This window comes from Parasteatoda tepidariorum, chromosome 2, assembly GCF_043381705.1.
Source record: "Parasteatoda tepidariorum isolate YZ-2023 chromosome 2, CAS_Ptep_4.0, whole genome shotgun sequence".
Classification (NCBI taxonomy): Eukaryota; Metazoa; Arthropoda; class Arachnida; order Araneae; family Theridiidae; genus Parasteatoda; species Parasteatoda tepidariorum.
Genome location: NC_092205.1, coordinates 20,778,884 through 20,787,244, shown reverse-complemented (window position 1 = coordinate 20,787,244; position 8,361 = coordinate 20,778,884). Strand labels below are relative to the sequence as shown.

Genomic DNA, 8,361 nt, shown 5'->3' with positions numbered 1-8,361 from the left:
TCGAGATGAGATGAACCGGGTTCAAATCAAAGCGATGGTTGGTCAATACGAATTTCGCACCCGATTCACACCGATGACAGTTACGACGTAAAATATCCTCAGTGGTAGGCGGATCATGGATTAGAGTCCCCTTGTCGTCAGGCTAACCATGGGAGGTTTTCATGGTTTTACTCTCCACGTAACGCAAATGCGGTTTAGTTTCATCAAAAAGTCATCCACGACGGCACATTTCTTCTAATACTTGATCCAGGAGCTCCCTTGTATTCTGGATTGTGTTCAAAATTAAAAGGCTACGGAGTTGAGCATTAATAGTCGTAGCACCCCCTACGTGTGTCCCTACGCCCCCTCCCCCCCAAAAAAAAATCAGGTCGGCTGTTCACCGGCCGTTATAAAATAAAATATACTTTAGTTAAACTTTAGTGTTTGACTTATAAGAAATCAATTAATACCCTTGTCTTTACAAATTAATTTGATTTTTGAGCAAAAATTTCCTTTTTTCTCAAACTTGAAAATGCTTAGAGTTCTACATATTATTTAAAGAGACCAGCTGACTGCTAAAAACGGCTAGTGTCCCGAGCAATCATATAATACGCCATTAAATTATTAAAGACTTATTCCTAATCGAACCTCTCAAAAGTAGGTGATATATTTGAATATATATTTAATGAGACGATGTATAAAATATACATGAGAAATCATTGATCATAAAATACAAATTTTATTACAAACAAATATGGTTAAATTAGACAAAGCTAATAAGAAAATATGGCAAGACCATGTGTGCATAATGAAAAAGCGTATTGTGAATTCTCAAACACAGAATAACCCGAATAGAATTGTTTATACAATCAATCTTGCTATGATTAGATGTTAATAAGTACAAAGTAGAAATACAGCCGTGGCTGTCATACACAATTATTGTCCAGATAGCAATTTCATTATCTTAATATTATTATTTTAATAATATTATAGTAAACCGAAAAAATAACACACCTAATATCTATACAAAAAAGTGATTTCTATTGTAATTTATGAGTACATAAAAATATCAAAAATTTTGCCAAAATAGTAACAGGTTGAGAAATTTAGTAAAAACCGATTTGAGTTAGTGATGACAATTTAGCAATAACATGAGTTTGTTTAATGATTATTACGATATCTGTTCAATTCTTTTAATAACATCCATGTTTCAAGTTGATATACTGTGAATTGCAATCAATAAATTTTTATTACCATCTCACAGTATGAATAATGTAATTTCCAATGTGAAAGAAAATATTGCTGTGATTTAGTCTGGATTACAATCAGAACAATTGTTTTAAACAACTTACAGTATGAGTAATATAATTTCACACGAGAAAAAAAAAACATATGAGTAATATAATTTCCCATGAGAAGGAAAACATTGCTGTGATTTACTGTGGATTGCAATCAGAACAATTTTTCAAATATCTCATAGCATGAGTTAGATAATTTCCCATAAGAAAGAAAATATTGCTGTGATTTACTGTGGATTGCAATCAGAACAATTTTTAAACATCTTACAGTACGATTAATATAATTTTCCACAAGAAAGAAAATATTCCTTGAGGTAGAGATTCCTGCAGAAGGAGAGGAAGGTCACTTTTTTCTAATGATGACCATGATGATGGACAGGAAATGGTATGTGAATCGGATGGTGCTCGCAATGATGATGATTTTCACCCATCAGTTTTGCCAGTAGTCCTGCGGCCAACATGTATCCAAGATGATGGTTATGGTGATGCTGACCACCACTGCAAATGGCAATCACGAAAACCATAGCAAGCAGAAGCTTAATGAGTTTCATTCTGTAAAAGCGATAGTAAAATACTTAGTATAAATGCTGAAGATTTCGAAAAGAAATAAATAAACACGTAAAGCAAAGATAAAACACTGGTAGGGAGCTCTTATGCAGTATCTCAAGTTTTCAGAAAGTTCAGAGAGGTTTTTAAAGGTATCATCGAGGGGGTAGAATAAGATCGCAAACCCCGTTGATGGGGTGAAAATCTAAAAAAAAAAAAAAAAACCTATGCAGGCTGAATCTAGAGGTGATTAAAGGTGGAGGTCATAGTTCAGGTTTGCCCTGCATAAATTAAACGCGTTCATACCATTCGTTTTGTGAAACCCTTCGTGAAATCTCAATATAGGTTTAGTGACAAGGATAATCGAGGATTGTCTCTTGGGGTCATATTTTATAACCGTCGTTGAACAGCCGACCCAATTTTTGGGTTTACGACTACTAATGTTCATCTCCGTAGCCATGTAATTTTGAACCCAATCCAGAAGACGAGGGAACTCCTGGATCAAATATTGAGAGAAATGTGCCTTCCGCGAAGATTTTTTGATGGAACTAACCCGTATTTGCGTTACATGGAAAGGAAAACTACGAAAACCACCCACAATTAGCCTGACGGCAAGGGGACTCTAACCCATGATCCGTCGACCAATGAGGATATTTTAAGTCAACACAGTGGTCGGTGCAAGCCGGATGCGGAATTCGTACCGACCAGCCATCTCTGGGATTCGAACCTAGTTCAACTCATTGGAAGGGAAACGCTTTATCCCCTGAGCTATCACGAGCTCTTTGAGGTCATATTTGCTGCAAGAACGCCTACTTAATATTGAAACTTATCTTATTTTCTGCACTAAGATTCTCCCTGAATTGTGCCGGCCGCGGGGGCAAAGAGGCATGTGGTTCATGTAGGATGATGCCCCCGCACATTATGCTCCTAGATACGTAATAACCTGGATATTACCCACACGGACTTAAACACCGACATTAATTTTAATATTTAATGTGCCAGTGAATTTTACGATTTACGATTTTATTTTCGATTGAATAAATTTGTTTTATAGTATTAAAAATTACGGAATAAAGATGAGGCCTGGATGAAGCAAAATATGAACGTTTTAGCTTTAAGCTTAGTTAATAGTTAACTTAGCTACTTCACAAGAAGAAAATTTCGACTACTAATCCATTTATCAGTCGAATTTTGAAACACATTTAATATTAGGCGCTCTGCTCTCATCACGCTGTTCGCCCGTGAATTCATTTAAGAAACAGTTATTTTCAGATAGCTATTTTTGAGTGCAATTCTTAAATTTGTTTAATTTGAAATTTCTGAAAAATTTAACTACTAATGTTTTCTTATGTGGTTTAGATTATAGATATCATAAACTCTGAGATGAATACTTTAGAAGAAATTGGTATTTTATCAAATAACACAAGTCCTTCACACTCATCGGAAACAAGGAAGATTTAAGAGGAAAATGTAAAAATATCTCTAAAATTGTTTACTGTAAATATTAGAGCTAAATCCTTACATGAAAATTTTCTTAAAATTGTAAATGAAAACTGATAGATTGCTTATGCTAACATCTTATACTAGCATAAGACGTTTTAGTCTTCTTATACTAGGGAATACTATTTTTGAAGTTATACTTCTTATGTGACTTCCAACAAGGTTGCGTTAAACGTTTAACGCTACATTTTTATTGGGCAGGAAATCACATGTAAGGATACAGTTTTCCCTCATTCATTTCCATATTGTTTTGGTTCCCAAAAAGAATCGTTGAATAGAACTAGTGATCCTTCTACGACTGCTGATTCTTCTACAATTAACGTCGCAGGTTGCGAAGTTTAACTTCTTCCGCGCGGAGGGACTCCACGCACTATTTTTTCTTAAACTCTTCTGGATTCAGGTAAGACAAAAACGAGAAAAATTTTAATATTAGTGTGATAAATTTTTCTTTTACATTGAAAAATCTAGAATAACCATATTAAAAAATCATACTGATGTGGTTACAAATAATCATAATTTTCCTACCAATAGTTTTTGCCAAACTGAATTAAACAACATAAGAAAAAAAAAAAAAACTTGTCACAAAGTACAAAATCTTTCAACTTTGTCATAAATTAATTTTAAAAAAATGCATAAAGGCATCAATAACATTTTCATTTTATAATATTCCTTAAATGTGCGATAACTGTGCAACTGTCATATTTTTTCATTCAATAATTTTTTTTTGTTCTGAGTGCGAGAAGCGTGCTAAGTGAATGTTTCCTGAAACAAGAGCAGCAATTGTGTCATTAACCTGCTTTCATAACCCATTAATGTCTAGTTTTCCGATTGGAATAAAATCTAAATGAAAAAAGTACAAAAAAATTTATTTATACCAAGTGAATAATTCATTCTTTTACCTATCACAAAGCTCCGTTGTTTTGATTTCAGATCCAAACATAAATATTTATGTTATTAATATACATATTATCGTAGACAAAACTATCTTATTTCTGCATATTATAATAATAAAACACAGGAGCTATTACTTTTTCTGTTTTGAAAAAAGAAACTGTGGATGCTGGGTAGAGAAATATGATTTCTACTTAGTCATTACCACGCGAAAATCTGAGAATTTTCTAAATTTCGAAGTTCATCAATTCCAAGTATGTTTTTAAAAATTAGTTGAAAACCTGATACTTTTGTTTATATCACTCAAAGCTGCCAACTAAAATGTTTTAGTCAACAAAAATGTTGTTTAAAGCAATAGCAGGGGTGATTAAAAACGAAAAAAGTGATGACTTATAAAATTCAAAATTTAATTAACACTTTGAATGCCATGGGGGTCACCGGTGACCGGCACTGTTTTTGTTCGTATCGCCGCGGGGGTCATCGGTGATCGGCGAAGCTAAGATTATTAGAAACACATAATTCGAGTAATTTTTTTATATTATTATCGTTACTAAAATGGTTTGAAGAAATTAATGTAATATGGAAGACACAAAAATAGTTTTATTTATATACACAGAGATGCCAACTTTCTCCGGACAGCGAATAAATATTTTCAAGTGGTAATTTATTAACTGTGATTCTTGGTTTAATAAATTCAATTTAGTAGATTTTTATCCACCACAATTCGTAGGCTTATATAATTCATCACAGTTTAGTTTCTAACATTTGTAAAATTTTCCCGTAGCATCCTTGGCAACGATTAAATAGTTGGCAGTTAGTTCGGATGTCGAAAAAATACTTAATGAGCTAGGAGAGACAAAGTTGTTACCTTAGAGGTTATTACCTCTTTTCGGGTTTTATGGAAAATGTTATTTTTATATTCAAAGTGGTAGTAAAAACTTTATTTTATTTTTGGACTTATAAATTTAATCAGGAATGAGTTAATTATAGCTACTACTACAAATGAATAAATTAAACGTACGAAAAATGTAAAAAGTGGTAATTAGTTAAATTCTATTAAAAGAATTCAAAATTAGTAGCTTTTTCTAGCATTTGCTCGTTTAGTTTGATGTTGAAAGTGAAAATTAATGAGTGCTTTCGCTTAAAATGTGAATAATTTGTAATGTAGTAGTTACGAGTGAATAATTAAATAGATTTAATTACTAAAAAAGAATCGGGCTTTTACTACTTCCAACATTTTTGAGTCGCCCTTGGTATTCTTGCAGTAGTGGAATTACATATAAAAAATTATTATTATTTCGTTTATTCTAAAGTTTCGAAAAAGAAAAATCTAAAGTTTAGGGGGAAAAAATCTCAACAAACATTATATTTGTTGCTATTTTTGCATTATTTAGTGACGTTGGGGCTAAAACAATTTCTAGGGAAAAAAATATTGATGGTATCTCCACTATCTTTAATCAAAGCGTATAGTAATGCAATGCATGTGTAAGATGCATGTATGAGAAGTTAAGGAACATTTTACTCGTTAAAAATGTCTGCTTAAATTCAATATCAGTGGAAAAAATATTTTATATCTTCTTAACTAAAATATTTATACCACACGATGATATTATTACTGTAAAAAAATCAGCTTAATTTCACACTCATATAACATGGCAGTCAGTTCTTCCGATTTTCCAAGAATTTATTTTTACTTTTTTATTTAATTTTTAGATTAGTAAATTTCACAAGTGCCAACAACTACGGATCCTCCGTAGTATTTTAGATATAAAGTGGGAATGAATTTTAAGAATTTCATTTTAATTTATAAAATATTCTTGGATTTATAAATTTAATATTATTTTGATTATCACCAAATGCAAATAAATTAATCTTACACATGAGAGCAAGTTTCAAAAACGAAAATAAGTGTAAGCAATGTGAAAAATTCTTTAATCTCTAATTTCATTTCAATTAGTTTTTTACAACCGCTAGGGAAATACTTTCTCGGAAAGTTATCAAATTATTAGGTGTTTAAAAATTGAATTTCCAAAATTTTTGCTGTTCAAATTCAAATTGAATTTTAGAAAATAATGCTTACAAATGGAATAAATCCCGATACTCTAAAAGCCAGTAATCAAATACCATTTTTATTTTATTATTATTTTACTTTTTATCCTATGTTGTGTTATGTCAATTCAGCGTTAAAATTTTGATAAGAAACAATTTTAGAATTGTTTCAAGTGAGCATGCGTCGTCATTGTATGCGTTGCTATGGCGATCGCTGCTGTTTGATGATTTTTTAAAACTCATTTTTAGTTTTATTATGCATTGATTTGGCGAGTTTATTTTTGAGATATGAGACTAGCGAGACCCTATAAAATACTTCTCTAGTTGAGAATAAATAAGAATTTAATTATGTGAACGATGTTTTTATTTTTCTTGCTTTAATTAAGAATCAGAAATTTTAACCTACAGTTCAAGTTGAATTGTTTAAAAGAAATTAAAATAAGTTTTTCATTCATGATTTCTCTGCAACAGATTTGGAATAAATATTTAACAAATAATTTTGAATAATACAGTAGATATCCAATTCATTTAAACCTCCTTTAAAACTTAAAATATTCTACACACTTAAGCTTTTAAAGTGGCTGTAAACTGTATATTTTTGCAAATAAAGCATGTTGTTTTTTCCAATTTTTCTGATTCTTCTAATTTCTGATTCTTAATTAAAACCAGAAAAATAAAAATGATCAAATTCTTTTTCATTCTCAACTCTAGAAGTATTTAATAGGATCTCTCTGGCTTCACATCTCAAAAATAAATTCATCAAATCAACGCATGAAAGAATTAAAAAAGAAAAAAAGAATACTAAAAAATTATCAAACAAACAAATAAAATTTTTACATTTCAAAGGGAAACATTAATTTACAGAAGCTGTGAAAATCTGCTGCATCCATTGTTGTGCTGTAGGGTTTTAATAAATATAAAGTTATTGCTGGCAAGAATTTTCCTATTTTAAGTACCACGTTAACGGCTAGAAATTTGACATATCAGAATTTTCATACAGAAAATTACCTTTAAAAAACGATATATGGTGACAGTCTCAAAAGTATTAAAATATTGACACCGGTTTCACCTTTTCCACTACTTTCAATCCCACGGGAACTGTCGAAGTTTTTAAGAAAATAAATTCGAAAAGAATTACATTTGTTAACTTAAAAAAAGCGCTGAGTTCTGAAGGAATGAAGTAAGTAGCATAAATGTGGATTGAAACACTTACTTGAGATGAATGTTCTAAGATGAATTACTTGTCAAATTTGATGAGCCATCTACTTTTGCTCTCCCTTTTAAACACTACTCTAAAAAGAAAATTCCTTCCGAGGAAATAGTCAGACACCACGCCTCTTAAAACAGTTAAATCGAAGTTTCCTGGCCGCATGATCCATTCTTAATGATATCAGACACGTTGCGGATCATTAAAAATCTCGTCCTTCCCCAAAAGTAGGCTAAAATAGAATGTTTTTTAAACAAATTTATTCTTATTTTCGTTTTCTAAAACGATCAATGTATAAAGTTTTAGTTTAATTATAGTGAAGCTGATAATTGATGTTCCTTAAGCATTGACTTGTATTCTAGACCTATTTTGAAGTACTTTTTAAATCTTATTAATCGTCTGAGTTTGGTTAATTAAGTCTTCAAATCACTGATTGAGTATTTTGTTAATTTGACGTTACTTTTTATTCCTGAATTTCTTGTGCAAAATAGAGGAGAATAATAAATATAATTTAAATGAAATAAAAATTATGCTGACAGAAATGTTTTATAACTGAAAGCACACTTACTCACGTAACAGTGGTTGCAGCATCAGTGATTGCAAAATAAAGAGTGGTACCCAATTTACTTTAACTCTCTCCTTATGAATTTTATTAGTCATTATTGGTTTTATTTATATGAATTCATTATTTATAACATTTTAAATTTTATTAGGGTGACCCGGGGTAATTCACGATCACTCTGTTTCCGGGGTAAATAATGATCACCTAAGTTTTATTTATGAAAAAATTATTTTTTTTAAATTTGAGACATGGACAAGAATGCTTGTACACTTTTCAAAAGTATAACTACATTTACTTAATAATAGTTTTTTGTTTAATCTAACAAAATC

At 30.8% G+C, this 8,361-nt stretch overlaps 1 long non-coding RNA gene across 1 annotated transcript; it reads right to left on the bottom strand.

Moving 5' to 3' along the window:
- Positions 1-698: 698 nt before the first annotated feature.
- LOC122270270 (uncharacterized) lies at positions 699-7,616 on the bottom strand. Its single transcript, XR_006225708.2, has 2 exons — positions 7,477-7,616; positions 699-1,829 (listed from the first exon to the last, which is right to left on the bottom strand). It is a non-coding gene; the product is annotated as an uncharacterized lncRNA (long non-coding RNA).
- Positions 7,617-8,361: the final 745 nt, after the last annotated feature.